The following is a 16,582-nucleotide window of genomic DNA, read 5'->3' as shown; positions in this document are numbered from 1 at the left end:
GGTCCTCACCGTTTTCTCAAATAAGTCAAGACACATTTTCTGCTTTTCAAAATGCGATTATTGCCCGTTCAAATGCACTACCGAATAGCACTGAGGAACATGTTTCAGACACCAGTACATTGTTATTACAGTTACTGCAACAAATGGGACAAAGGCTACAAAAGTTAAACACAACGCTTGAACAAAATCAGAAACAAATGGTACAAAATCTTCAAAAGTTAGACACAATGGAACAAACGCTTGAACAAACACGTGAAGGTTTAACTGCTGAGTTACTTAAAATCGAATCGAAATGTCAAAAAGTCTGTAATGACGTAAAAACTCAAATTTGTGATCATTTTCAACCTATTTTTTCGCGTCATGAAAATGCATTACAGAATCACGAAGCAGCCGTAAAAGAACTGCAAACTATTGTTCGTGAAAACCACGACATCTTGCAAGCTAAAATTGATTCAGTTGCATCTACCGATTCGGTTACGCAACTTGCAAAAACTCAGGAAAACTTAAAGGACACAGTAGATATGATTTCAACACAAATGGACACACTGTAACTTGGTTTAGAAAAACACACCGAGGAAATAAGTTCACTATCGGAGAAAGTAGCCGAACTTTCAGATCAGTTCACTAACTTACACTCCTGGAAATTGAAATAAGAACACCGTGAATTCATTGTCCCAGGAAGGGGAAACTTTATTGACACATTCCTGGGGTCAGATACATCACATGATCACACTGACAGAACCACAGGCACATAGACACAGGCAACAGAGCATGCACAATGTCGGCACTAGTACAGTGTATATCCACCTTTCGCAGCAATGCAGGCTGCTATTCTCCCATGGCGACGATCGTAGAGATGCTGGATGTAGTCCTGTGGAACGGCTTGCCATGCCATTTCCACCTGGCGCCTCAGTTGGACCAGCGTTCGTGATGGACGTGCAGACCGCGTGAGACGACGCTTCATCCAGTCCCAAACATGCTCAATGGGGGACAGATCCGGAGATCTTGCTGGCCAGGGTAGTTGACTTACACCTTCTAGAGCACGTTGGGTGGCACGGGATACATGCGGACGTGCATTGTCCTGTTGGAACAGCAAGTTCCCTTGCCGGTCTAGGAATGGTAGAACGATGGGTTCGATGACGGTTTGGATGTACCGTGCACTATTCAGTGTCCCCTCGACGATCACCAGTGGTGTACGGCCAGTGTAGGAGATCGCTCCCCACACTATGATGCGGGGTATTGGCCCTGTGTGCCTCGGTCGTATGCAGTCCTGATTGTGGCGCTCACCTGCACGGCGCCCAACACGCATACGACCATCATTGGCACCAAGGCAGAAGCGACTCTCATCGCTGAAGACGACACGTCTCCATTCCTCCCTCCATTCACGCCTGTCGCGACACCACTGGAGGCGGGCTGCACGATGTTGGGGCGTGAGCGGAAGACGGCCTAACGGTGTGCGGGACCGTAGCCCAGCTTCATGGAGACGGTTGCGAATGGTCCTTGCCGATACCCCAGGAGCAACAGTGTCCCTAATTTGCTAGGAAGTGGCGGTGCGGTCCCCTACGGCACTGCGTAGGATCCTACGGTCTTGGCGTGCATCTGTGCGTCGCTGCGGTCCGGTCCCAGGTCGACGGGCACATGCACCTTCCGCCGACCACTGGCGACAACATCGATGTACTGTGGAGACCTCATGCCCCACGTGTTGAGCAATTCGGCGGTACGTCCACCCGGCCTCCCGCATGCCCACTATACGCCCTCGCTCAAAGTCCGTCAACTGCACATACGGTTCACGTCCACGCTGTCGCGGCATGCTACCAGTGTTAAAGACTGCGATGGAGCTCCGTATGCCACGGCAAACTGGCTGACACTGACGGCGGCGGTGCACAAATGCTGCGCAGCTAGCGCCATTCGACGGCCAACACCGCGGTTCCTGGTGTGTCCGCTGTGCCGTGCGTGTGATCATTGCTTGTACAGCCCTCTCGCAGTGTCCGGAGCAAGTATGGTGGGTCTGACACACCGGTGTCAATGTGTTCTTTTTTCCATTTCCAGGAGTGTATCTGCAAAGGTGGATGATGATCTGAATGACACAAGACCTGTAGCCTTCACTGACACAGAAGAGTATGAACAAATTAAGAAATTCAAACAAAATCAGAATCAAATTAATATTCAACACAAAAGAGAAATCCGGGAAGTACAAGATCAGTTGACGCAGGTAATACAAGATTTATATATTTCAGAGGACACTCGCGCTCCAATAAGGGAACAGGGACATAGAAATATGGAACAGCCACAAAATAATAACACTAGAGACTTAGGAAATTATGAAAGAAATTGGCAAGGTACACCGAATTTTGAGATGGAACCGCCGAAACGAAGTAACAATGACCGATATGCGACTTGCTGATATGATGATTTTGACTATAATCTGTTTATTACTACACGTAAATTCAAAACATTTAAGAATTCCGTCAACGACATTCATCCACAAGCGTGGCTTCATCAATTCTCTCATTGTTTTCCCCCCAAATGGTCATTAGAGCACAGATTAGAATTTATGTGTGGCTATTTAGAGAATGAACCAGCTGTAAGAATACGATCGGTCATTCACGATTGTCACAGTGAAGGAGAATTTTACCATGCCTTCCTCTCAGCATATTGGTCTCAAGCTACACAAGACCGAGTAAAACATAGCATGATAATGATGAAACATTTCGAACAATCTGAATTTTCCAGTCTTGTGAAATATTTTGAAGACATGTTGCATAAGAATCAGTACCTGTCAAACCCATACAGCCCCTCAGAACTCATCTGCATTTGCTTAATCAAATTACCTGAACATTTACGACATATTATTTTGGCAGGACGTTGCAAAAACGACAATGAAGCTTTTCAGGGACTTTTACAAGAATTGGATATCGACACTGACAATCGCGGGACGCGAAAACAGGAACACAAAAATTACAGGTCACATCCGTAACAATTCCGCGAGGAAAGAAATAATAACTGGACACGACAAGGCTATTCTTACAACGTAAATCGTGACCAAAACAGACACCACCCGTATGACAACCGTTGGCAGAGTAGTAATAATTACAGGGAAAGATCACCTCTCCGCGGTAATGACTATCACAGAGACAATCAGAGAAACAGACAATATGGAAACGGAAATAATTATTATCAAGGGAGACAGAATAACGTCAGACGCAACGGTCCACCGCGCAGTTGTGATTCCGGGAGGAATTCTCCACCACATGACCGACAAAAAAGAAACTATGTAAACTACCGACAAAACGGCAGACCTGAATTTCATCAGAACTGGTGGAATTCTAACAGGGCAGGGCCCTCTCGACAAGGTGAATTTGTAGAAGTTAGGTCTCCTAATCCCAATAACGACGCGCGCCAACAAAGAGACAGACAATGACTCGCACCGCAGCCAGCCACGTGCACCGGCTGGCTCAGAGAAAAATAACATAGACGCTAACATTGAGAAAAATTTCAGTATTACTTACCGACCTATACCGCATGATAATTGCGTTGAAGTTGAAACTCTGCGTACTAGGAAGAGTAAACGATTGCACCACATTTCACATGTAAAACCGTTTATTGAGAGATAATCTGTTTTTTAACTCACTCTTTGGCATAAAATTTTTCGCTTCACGCTACTAGTACGTTTTGTCACACTCAGAAACTGTTAACATGCAACAATGTTTTGAAGTTAACTATCCAGTCTAGAACCTAAGGAACATATTTAGACAGTGTGCATTGTTATAGTGAACAGACGAGACAGTGTTATTGTGTGTACATTCTTGCTTATTAGTTGCACGATTACGTAACAGCTATGAGGCTTACATACTTACAACATGTACCGGTACTGCTAATGAGATTTTAATGCAACATTTCGGTTTACTTGAAAATACATTCTGGATTTAAAGTACTTTCTGAGAGATACCAGATGACACAGTGGTTAGTTTATTTGACAGCTACACGATTATATCACGACGCTACTAATGAGTGACACAATTTATATTATTGTTTTTGCGCTGTATCTGTTTTATATCTGCACAGTTTTTCTGAATTCTTCTGGAAAGTAAAACATGTTTTAGTAGTAACTTTTGTGGTATAGCTACAATGAGACAGCCTTTTCTGTAGCACAACAGTACGTTACAGCACAGTACTTCCTTCATCACGGCAATAAGCGTGATAACTAAGATATCTATACGCAAAGCATTTCACTTTTGATTATGAGGAGGTGAGTACATTGTCTTCAGCAGATTTTAGCTTACAGAGGACGATAGCTACGACAGTTCCACAGAATTATCTTACAGCAAGACGCACATTTAACGATACAGGACATGCATTTGAGTGATAAATTTTGTACTTAAAACATTTATTTTTGAAGATTTTTTAATTACAATGATACAAAGGTTTTCCATGATACATTTCATTTCATTGCTGTAATCTGTAACACCTCAAGGGGGTACATACCTACTTTGTGTACCATGTGTTTGGCAAGCACAAGGAGCCCTAGCTAATATGGTATTTGCTTATACAACTCTACACATCGGTATCATATTTATTTAACACATAAATTACACAGCTATCTGATCATTTAACTGAGAGAGAGAAACATATTTTTACTACATCAGTGACAGATGTTAACGCAATTACACAGCTAGATAATTTCACACTTATGATATTGTATTTTGTCTGCACTGTGTGAACTGTTCATATTTTTTCGGAACCATTGTGATACTATAGGAGCTTTGAATGTCGTATTTGGTGAGGGAGCATGATTTTTAATGTTCGTTGGAGGCAGATGACACTATTGAAATGAACAGAGAATTTTTTTTAGGTTTTGACATTATTGCAGAAAGCTACGACGTTTTGGAGATTTGACTGAGGTGTTATGATGTTATTTTTACGACGACGATGTGTATTATGCTGTTGAGGTATGTTTATGATCAATAAGCTAATGTTGTATGCGAAATTTGATTGTTGTTGTTGTTGTGGTCTTCAGTCCTGAGACTGGTTTGATGCAGCTCTCCATGCTACTCTATCCTGTGCAAGCTTCTTTATCTCCCAGAACCTAATGCAACCTACATCCTTCTGAATCTGCTTAGTGTATTCGTCTCTTGGTCTCCCTCACGATTTTTACCCTCCACACTGCCCTCCAATATTAAACTGGTAATCCCTTGATGCCTCAGAACATGTCCTACCAAACGATCCCTTCTTCTAGTCAAGTTGTGCCACAAATTTCTCTTCTCCCCAATCCTATTCAACACTTCCTTATTAGTTATGTGATCTACCCATCTAATCTTCAGCATTCTTCTGTAGCACCGCATTTCGAAAGATTCTATTCTATTCTTGTCCAAAATATTTGTCGTCCATGTCTCACTTCCATACATGGCTCCACTCCATACAAATACTTTCAGAAACGACTTCCTGACACTTAAATCTATACTCGATGTTAACAAATTTCTCTTCTTCAGAAATGCTTTCCTTGCCATTGCCAGTCTACATTTTATATCCTCTTTACTTCGACCGCGACTGCTACGGGTCGCAGGTTCGAATCCTGCCTCAGGCATGGATGTGTGTGATGTCCTTAAGTTAGTTAGGTTTACGTAGTTCTAAGTTCTAGGGGACTGATGACCACAGATGTTAAGTCCCATAGTGCTCAGAGCCATTTCAACCGTTTCTACTTCGACCATCATCAGTTATTTTGCTCCCCAAATAGCAAAACTCTTTTGCTACTTTAAGTGTCTCATTTCCTAATCTAATTCCCTCAGCATCACCCGACTTAATTCGACTACATTCCATGATTCTCGTTTTGCTTTTGTTGATGTTCATCTTATATCCTCCTTTCAAGACACTATCCATTCGGTTCAGCTGCTCTTCAAAGCCCTTTGCTGTCTCTGACAGAATTACAATATCATCGGCGAACCTCAAAGTTTTTATTTCTTCTCCATGGATTTTAATACCTACTCCGAATTTTTCTTTTGTTTCCTTCACTGCTTGCTCAATATACAGATTGAATAACAGCAGGGAGAGGCTACAACCCTTTCTCACTCCCTTCCAAACTACGGCTTCCCTTTGATGTCCCTCGACTCTTATAACTGCCATCTGGTTTCTGTACAAATTGTAAATAGCCTGTCGCTCCCTGTATTTTACTCCTGCCACCTTTAGAATTTGAAAGAGAGTATTACAGTCAACATTGTCAAAAGCTTTCTGTAAGTCTACAAATGATAGAAACGTAGCTTTGCCTTTCCTTAATCTAGCTTCTAAGATACGTCGTAGGGCCAGTATTGCCTCACATGTTCCGATATTTCTACGGAATCCAAACTGATCTTCCCCGAGGTCGGCTTCTACTAGTTTTTCCATTCATCTGTAAAGAATTCGCGTTAGTATTTTGCAACTGTGGCTTATGAAACTGATTGTTGGTAATTTTCACATTTGTCAACACCTGCTTTCTTTGGGCTTGGAATTATTAACTCCTTCTTGAAGTCTGAGGGTATTTCGCCTGTCTGATACATCTTGCTCACCAGATGGTAGAGTTTCGTCAGGACTGGCTCTCCCATTGCCGTCAGTAGTTCTAATGGAATGTTGTCTACTCCCAGGACTTTGTTTCGACTCAGGTCTTTCATTGCTCTGTCGAACTCTTCACGCAGTATCATATCTCCCATTTCATCTTCATCTACATCCTCTTTCATTTCCAAAATATTGTCCTCAAGTACATGACCCTTGTATAGACCCTCTATATACTCCTCCCATCTTTCTGCTTTCCCTTCTTTGCTTAGAACTGGGTTTCCATCTGAGCTCTTGATATTCATACAGGTGGTTCTCTTTTCTCCAAAGGTCTCTTTAATTTTCCGGTAGGCAGTATCTATCTGACCCCTAGTGAGATAAGCCTCTACATCCTTACATTTGTCCTCTAGCCATCCCTGCTTAGCCATTTTGCACTTCCTGTCGATCTCATTTTTGAGACGTTTGTATTCCTTTTTGCCTGCTTCATTTACTGCATTTTTGTATTTTCTCCTTTCATCAATTAAATTCAATAGTTCTTCTGTTACCCAAGGATTTCTACTAGCCCTCATCTTTTTTCCTACTTGATCCTCTGCTGCTTTCACTACTTCATCCCTCAAAGCTACCCATTCTTCTTCTACTGTATTTCTTTCCCCCATTCTTGTCAATTGTTCCCTTATGCTCTCCCTGAAACTCTCCACAACCTCTGGTTCTTTCAGTTTATCCAGGTCCCATCTCCTTAAATTCCCACCTTTTTGCTGTTTCTTCAGTTTCAGTCTACAGTTCAAAACCAATAGACTGTTGTCAGAATCCACATCTGCCCCTGAAAATGTCTTACAATTTAAAACCTGGTTCCTAAATCTCTGTCTTACCATTATATAATCTATCTGAAACCTGCCAGTATCTTCAGGCTTCTTCCATGTGTACAACCTTCTTTTATGATTCTTGAACCAAGTGTCAGCTATGATTAACTTGTGCTCTGCGCAAAATTCTACCAGGCGGCTTCCTCTTTCGTTTCCGCAATCCATATTCACCTACTATGTTTCTTTCTCTCCCTTTTCCTACTGACGAATTCCAGTCACCCATGACTATTAAATGTTCGTCTCCCTTCACTATCTGAATAATTTATTTTATTTCATCATACATTTCTTCAATTTCTTCGTCATCTGCAGAGCTAGTTGGCATATAAACTTGTACTACTGTCGTAGGCGTGGGCTTCGTATCTATCTTGGCCACAATAATGCGTTCACCATGCTGTTTGTAGTAGCTTACCCGCATTCCTATTGTTTTATTCATTATTAAACCTACCCCTGCATTACCCCTACTTGATTTTTTGTTTATATCCCTGTAGTCATCTGACCAAAAGTCTTGTTCCTGCTGCCACCGAACTTCACTAATTCCCACTATATCTAACTTTAACCTATCCATTTCCCTTTTTAAATTTTCTAACCTACGTGCACGATTAACTGATCTGACATTCCACGCATCGATCCATAGAATGCTAGTTTTCTTTCTCCTGGTAATGACATCCTCTTGAGTAGTCGCCACCCGGAGATCCGAATGGGGGGCTATTTTACCTCCGGAATATTTTACCCAAGAGGACGCCATCATCATTTAACCATACAGTAAAGCTGCATGCCCTCGGGAAAAATTACGGCCGTAGTTTCCCCTTGCTTTCAGCCGTTTGCAGTACCAGCACAGCAAGGCCGTTTTGGTTAGTGTTACAAGGCCAGATCAGTCAATCATCCAGACTATTGCCCCTGCAACTACTGAAAAGGCTGCTGCCCCTCTTCAGGAACCATACGTTTGTCTGGCCTCTCAACAGATACTCCTCCGTTGTGGTTGCACCTACGGTACGGCTATCTGTATCGCTGAGGCATGCAAGCCTCCCCACCAACGGCAAGGTCCATGGTTCATGGGGAGGGGGGAGGAATTTGATTATGCTATGTATTTATTATGATGATATATTGAAGAAGTGTCGACAAATATGTATATGTGTGATAAGGTAAGGAATAATGAGTAGTGGTTAGGATGTCGGAAACCAAGAACCGTACTTTAAGAGTTATGAAATGTGTGTAAATGCGTGAATGTATCACAATGCCAACGAATATTTTTTGGACACTGTTATATTTATAGGATTTTGTTTCTACACATTTGCAACGCAAATTCTCGACCTGTGAAATTTTTATATGAGACTGTCACTGTAGTGCAAACTGGTGTCGTAAATATTTCGGTAAGAAATCTAAGTGACCTTGACGTAATGCGCTGTAGGCGCCAAGCTATGCTACAGTCACCGGAAAAAAAAGCCGTGCCTTTCAGAGGCACACCAAAAAAAAGAGAGGCCATTAACCTTGCTATTGACATTCCTTTCTAGAAAGCATCACAAATACGACACGCTCATTACTTGGAAAGATACTTACATCTGCACACCTGATTATGACAAGCACCTTTCTACAAGAGTTGAGAGAATTTCTACTAACTTATGAAATGCCACATGACTATTGAATGATATTTTTGTGCTTTACTTTGTACATAGTTGTTTATTTCATTTGATATCTGGTTTCCAGCTGTGTTGCAGCATTGGTTTTATAAAATAAAATTAAATGCATATGCTAATGTGAACACTTTCTGTCAACAGATCTATTAAATAATAATTTTATGATCCACATTCTTCGATAAAGGAGCACTTGGAAAGGAAAGAACAACAAGAAGGAACTAATAACAGTAACTGCATATATAATTTTCTTTTCAAGTACTTGGTAATTTTTTGTAGAATAAGTTTTTGTGGTGCGCCACTTTAATTACATAGACATTAAGATGTGAATAGACATTTCCCTTATCTGCATTGTTGTCTTTATTGTACTATTTTTTTGCTTGAGCTTTGTCATGTTTAGATATAAGTTACTGCATTTGCTGCTGCTGTTTGCCAGGCATAGTGCTACTAAATTTCACTTTGTACTACTCTGTTAAGCCAGTTTTACTACTGATTTATTTATCTTGTTGCTGCACATTGGCTCATATTAGTTGTAATGTTGTATTTGCTCTGCTAATTTAGATTTACTGCTGCTTGCTTTGCCAATTTGCATTTTTTGTCATTGCTGTTTGTGTTAATTGTTTTGTACTGCTGCATTGCCTCATCCCTTAGCATATATATCTGGGCTCAGTAGATTTAAGTTAGCTTAAGAGGGGGTAGACTATACAAGAAACTGACTATGGAGAATAGGGAAAAAAAAATGGTTCAAATGGCTCTGAGCACTATGGGACTCAACTGCTGTGGTCATCAGTCCCCTAGAACTTAGAACTACTTAAACCTAACTAACCTAAGGACATCACACACATCCATGCCCGAGGCAGGATTCGAACCTGCGACCGTAGCAGTCGCGCGGTTCCGAACTGCGCGCCTAGAACCGCTAGACCACCGCGGCCGGCGAGAATAGGGAAAAAATGCATTGAGAAGTTATATGAAAAATATTAGGGCCAAAATGAGTATTGTACAACGAGAAATAATTATTTTGAAAGAAATATGAATAGAATACAGAAAGGAGGTATAGATATGACTTTTTGGGAATAATGATGAATGAAGGGAGAGCTCCAAGAAGTAAAGAAAGTTTTGTTTGCAAAACACTGCAGTAAAACAGACCCTGTCCTTTCCTTTTGTATTATTCCGCTATATGTTTGTGTACCCTTGTGTATTTGTATTCTTCCTGTCTTTATGTGTTTAGCTAATAAGATTTATGATGTAGAATTTTTCTGGTACTAAGCTACATTCACTGTGATGAGGAATACTGTTATCCTCAAATATAATTTGCGTTAATAATATATTCTTTACTTTGTAAAGATGTTTAGACTTTATTTATTCTCTTTTGTTTTAATGGTCACGTGTGAAGTTGATGTTTCGAAAGTTATTCTGACCTTTTATATATTTGCTTATGTCATAATACCTGTATCACTGATGTATATGTTATTTCGATTCTTTTGTAAAGCCCATATTACTACAAATGTTATCTCTATTTTTATGTTCTTTAATGATGTATTTTGTACCTTTGTTATTGTATTCTCATGTTATAAAATTGTAATTGACACCAGTTCCTCAAATTAAGTATCATTTCACTGCACACGTTTCTGTTGGTCATAATATATGCACAGTATGTGAGAAGTTGGGACTGTTAGTGTTTGCACGTGTGTTGATAATTCAGCTAGGGACTGGTTAACAGCATTGCTGGTTCTAAGGACAATTCCAAAAACTTCGTGACTGCACAAGTGGTGGTATGGGCTTGCTATATTGTCCGCAAGACTCTTCGGTGGTGGTTGTGCACCTGCACAGTCTCAACAGATGGCTGCTGGCCGTCTCTACAAGGGCTACAGTGGGTCTGCATCTTTGATGGCCCACCAATACCATTATTTCTACAATGACTACAGTGGGTCTGCATCTTTGATGGCCCACCAATACCATTATTTCTACAATGACTACAGTGGGTCTGCATCTTTGATGGCCCACCAATACCATTATTTCTATAAGGACTGCAGTGGGTCTGTACCTCTGGTGGCCCACCAATACCGTAATCTCTAACAAGACTACATTGGTCTGCTCTGTGATGATCTACCTACCAATATTCTTCAAAACTTCGACTGACTCTGCTGTGGGTTTGCTCTGTTGTGGCCCATTACCTGTCTGCATGTCAAGAGTCAGTCAGCACTGTCTTTCCATTGGAAGGACAACACTACTTCTTCAAGACTGCGTGGAAATCCACTACTTCCGTGTGCATTTTCTTTTACTGCTCAGACTTTGAGAAAAACACTGCAATTTTACTATAATGAACGATCAGGGCTGTCTTTGTGGGCTATGAGAAAATTTTAGCTTTTGACCAACATTGTATCAGTAAGTGTGTGCATTTGATTTCTTTGTTATTGTAATTGTGAAAAAGTTTTAACAAATATGTATTGGCCAGTGCCCAAAACAATTTGTAAAATTTTTTGTGGGGAACATGGGGGCTATGTAAGTAGGCTGTTTAGGTTCTTATATTGGTAACGCCACCGCCACGTAACGCTCTGTATGAAAATCACTGGCTGTGCTGTGTGCAGTCTGTGGCTGGTTGGCATTGTTGAAATATTCTCTACTGTAGTGGGCAGTTGGATGTGAACAGCGCGTAGCGTTGCGCATTTGGAGGTGAGCCGCCAGCAGTGGTGGATGTGGGGAGAGAGATGGCGGAATTTTGAGAGCGGACGATCTGGACGTGTGTCCATCAGAAAGAGTAAATTTGTAATATTGGATATCATGGACATATATATTATGACTTTTGAACACTATTAAGGTAAATAAATTGTTTGTTCTCTATCAAAATGTTTCTTTTGCTAACTATGCCAATCAGTAGTTAGTGCCTTCAGCAATTTGAATCTTTTATTTAGCTGACAGTAGTGGCGCTCGCTGTATTGCAGTAGTTCGAGTAACGAAGATTTTTGTGAGGTAAGTGATTAGTGAAACGTATAGGTTAATTTAGTCAGGGCCATTCTCTTGTAGGGATTATTGACAGTTAGATTGCGTTGCGCTAAAAGTACTGTGTGTCAGTTTAAGCACAGTCATGTATAATTCTTCTAAGGCGACGTTTCAAAGTCTCTGCCAGCAGAGAGTAAGCAGAGCAACTGGAGTGATGAAAGAGTGCGGAAGTATTCGTTGGGCCCTCTCGCAGACGCGGTGTGCAGCTGTGCTCGCGCCCATTAGGCGCGCCTGATTCGTTAACCCGCGAGTATTGAGAGCACGCTAGGAGTGGACAGGCGGAGGAAGCTGCAGTTCTAACTACTACGTCTCTCATAAATACTCGTGGTTCTGGAAATGACTCGTGGTTCGCAAACAGCAGCAAAAGCAGCAGCTCAGCCTTGTCATTGGCTACATTCTTCGTTGTCCGCGCAGCTACAAGACTGTTAACTGACAGAGCATTAACTATTTACTGCCAGTTTTGTTTGTTTGCTAATTACAGTTTCAGTCTAAATTTTCTGACTCAGTAACTGCTCATTCTTGTATTGTATTACAGAGGCTTAACAGATTTACAATTTTGAGTATTGACTTCACTCACTTAAAGTAACGTAAAATTTCACTGGCAAAACTAATAAATAAAGAGACAGCACTAATTAAGAATAAGCAATTTCATTTATTCTGTATTTAGGAGTTGTTCATTTGCTAAAAGTAAATTCAATTCAGTCATATAATAATTAACAGTAAATTGCTTGCCCTTTCCCAAGTTTTACGTTACATTGCGCTGAGGTTACTGAAAGCCAATTCTTTTACGTAACAAAATTTCAGTTACTGCCAATCATTTATTTAACCAGAGACATCATTTAACTTTGCTTTAAAAATTTAGTATTTCAGATTAAGTAACTATATACTCAGTGCTTTCTGATTCATTTATTTTCTCGTGCCCTGTTGTTGTGGAAAAGCGTGACAAACTTCTGTTGCCCCGCCATTGATTATTTGCTTGGTTTTCTTTGCCATTACCTTTCTTAAGATTCTAGAGCTTCATTGCCATGGTAGGCTGGCGACAATTCAATTACCCCTTTTTCGCTAACCTTTTATATTATCAGTATTTTATGTATTAAAATTTTATGTGGTTCCCTTTTCCCCCCGTGTGATTCGTGAGTGATTGAACTATATTCCACATATTTAAAAATTGTTGTCAGTGTTCAGATTAGGTTTACAATAGACTCTTCCTTCAAAAGGGTGTGTTGTACAGTTTCGTCCTACTAACCTGTATTATTCTCTTCGGTAACGGTAGACTTACTCACTATAAAATTTCTTAGGCATACACTATCACGGTCAGTTAAATCGCAATCCAGTAGGCCGATAGGAATGGAGAGATTAAATGTTGCCTTCTTGTTTTTTTTCCTGCACTGTATGGCTCTGAGTACTATAGGACTCTGCCGGCCGCTGGTGGCCGAGCGGTTCTGATGCTACAGTCTGGAACCGCGCGACCGCTACGGTCGCAGGTTCGAATCCTGCCTCGGGCATGGATGTGTGTGTTGTCCTTAGGTTAGTTAGGTTTAAGTAGTTCTAAGTTCTAGGGGACTTATGACCTCAGCAGTTGAGTCCCATAGTGCTCAGAGCCATTTGAACCATTTGAACTATAGGACTCTACATCTGAGGTCAACAGCACCCTAGGACTTGGAACTACTTAAACCTAACTAACCTACCCTAAGGACATCACACACATCCATGGCCGAGGTGGAATTCGAACCTGCGACCGTAGCGGTCGCGCGGTTCCAGACTGCAGCGCCTAGAATCTCTCGGCCACATCGACCAGCCCCACACTGTATGTTAGTAGGCTGATTTGCTTGTTTCCAAAAATGGTTCAAATGGCTCTGAGCATTATGGGACTTAACTTCTGAGGTCACCAGTCCCCTAGAACTTAGAACTACTTAAACCTAACTAACCTAAGGACATCACACATATCCATGCCCGAGGCAGGATTCGAACCTGCGTCCGTGGCAGCAGCGTGGTTCCAGACTATAGCGCCTAGAACCGTTCGGCCGGCCGGTGTGGCCGTGCGGTTAAAGGCGCTTCAGTCTGGAACCGCGTGACCGCTCCGGTCGCAGGTTCGAATCCTGCCTCGGGCATGGATGTGTGTGATGTCCTTAGGTTAGTTAGGTTTAAGTAGTTCTAAGTTCTAGGGGACTGATGACCACAGATGTTAAGTACCATAGTGCTCAGAGCCATTTGAACCATTTAGAACCGTTCGGCCACTCCGGTCGGCTGCTTGTTTCCAAGACTAGCAATTACAGGAATAGCAAAACTAGCTGAACTTCATTGTTTAAGGAGCTCAGTAATATAATAAGGGAAGCAGTGTACTGTTCCAATCATCCTTCGGCTCGACGGCAGCCTGTATTTTATTTGTTTCAAAAAGTCACAAACAATCAAACAGAATTCGGATCACTCTGATATAATGTTACGCAAATGGGTTGCTTAGAAACAAACTACAAGATCACAATTTTACCAGCAGCGAAACATTATTTCTGGCAAACTCAATCAATGAATCCGACTGTGCAGTCTAGACACGGATAAGAAGCCAATTAGTGGTGCTGTAGAAATTGATTGTCGGTCGAAGACCCCCGGGACGTGTACAGAAACTGCCTTGGCAGCAGTTTTTACGACCGGGCGGATGTTGACGACTTGATTGCGGACTTGGGGGAAGAATGATGTGGGAGAGGTCATCGACACGACAGCGGAAGTTCCGCGAGTGCTCCGACTGCTATATCTCGCGGGCGGGGAAATAACAGCGGGCTTTGTACACACGGACGGCTCTGAGAAGCGCGCGCGCTTCGTCGCGATGACAACAGAGCGCGAGGGGGTCAATGATCGCTGTCGGCCGTCGCGAGCCGAGCCGGCGTTCGCGTCCGGTGATGGCGCGGCGGCGGACCGACCGCGGCAGAACAAGGCGGGCATTCGGGCCAGCGCTGGCCGGATGTGGCCAGGGGTTATCTGGCAGGAAGGACCCCGCGCACCGATACGAATTAATTAGCCCGTCTTTGGCCCCGCCCTGCCGCCCTCAACAGCCTCCCCGGTCAGCTGTGTGTCAAGAGATCCGGCCGCTGCCAGATGGCCACTGCAGTCGTTTCTTCGTCTCCACATGCCGCGAGTATCAGCAGGTACGTAACTGGCTCACTCCATTCATTCGCTTAATTTCGCAGGTGAGACGAGAGCAAGTTGAGGAGTTTGGTGCTTAGCCAGTATTTAAATTCATTTTTGCACATACTTTTCCTTGTTTACTGGCATTCGGTTGCACCCATACAACAAGTCCACATGTCTAAAAGTCTCAGAAAGTTAAAAAAAATCTTCAGTTACAAGGTGAATAGTACGAGAAACCAAATGTACACTAAGGTGGCAAAAGTCATGGGATACCTCCTGGTACCGCGTCGGATCTCCTCTTGTCCAGCGCAATGCAAAAATGGTTCACATGGCTCTGAGCACTATGGGACTCAACTGCTGTGGTCATCAGTCCCCTAGAACTTAGAACTACTCCAACCTAACTAACCTAAGGACATCACACACATCCATGCCCGAGGCAGGATTCGAACCTGCAACCGTAGCAGTCGCACGGTTCCTGACTGCGCGCCTAGAACCGCGAGACCACCGCGGCCGGCCGGCGCAGTGCAGCACCTCCATATGGTATGGACTGAACAAGTCATTGGAAATCCTCTGCAGAAATTAAGAGGCATGCTGTCTGTATTGCCGTCCATAAATGCGAAAACGTTACGGCTGCAGGGCTTTGAGCACAAACTGACCTCTCGATTATGTCCCTATAAATGATCGATGGGATTCGTATCAGGCGATCTCGATGGGCAGATCATTCGCTCGAACTGTCCAGAAAATTCTTCAAACATATCGCGAACAGTGGTGACCCGGTGACATGAAGCACTGACGTTCATAAAAATTCCAGCTTTATTTGGGAACATTAAGTCCATGAAAAGCTGCGAATGCTCTCCAAGTACCCGAACGTAACTACACTCCTGGAAATTGAAATAAGAACACCGTGAATTCATTGTCTCAGGAAGGGGAAACTTTATTGACACATTCCTGGGGTCAGATACATCACATGATCACACTGACAGAACCACAGGCACATAGACACAGACAACAGAGCATGCACAATGTCGGCACTAGTACAGTGTATATCCACCTTTCGCAGCAATGCAGGCTGCTATTCTCCCATGGAGACGATCGTAGAGATGCTGGATGTAGTCCTGTGGAACGGCTTGCCATACCATTTCCACCTGGCGCCTCAGTTGGACCAGCGTTCGTGATGGACGTGCAGACCGCGTGAGACGACGCTTCATCCAGTCCCAAACATGCTCAATGGGGGACAGATCCGGAGATCTTGCTGGCCAGGGTAGTTGACTTACACCTTCTAGAGCACGTTGGGTGGCACGGGATACATGCGGACGTGCATTGTCCTGTTGGAACAGCAAGTTCCCTTGCCGGTCTAGGAATGGTAGAACGATGGGTTCGATGACGGTTTGGATGTACCGTGCACTATTCAGTGTCCCCTCGACGATCACCAGTGGTGTACGGCCAGTG

Source organism: Schistocerca nitens, chromosome 2, assembly GCF_023898315.1.
Source record: "Schistocerca nitens isolate TAMUIC-IGC-003100 chromosome 2, iqSchNite1.1, whole genome shotgun sequence".
NCBI lineage: Eukaryota > Metazoa > Arthropoda > Insecta > Orthoptera > Acrididae > Schistocerca > Schistocerca nitens.
The sequence above is the reverse complement of the archived record's forward strand: the minus strand, read 5'-3'. Positions refer to the sequence as shown.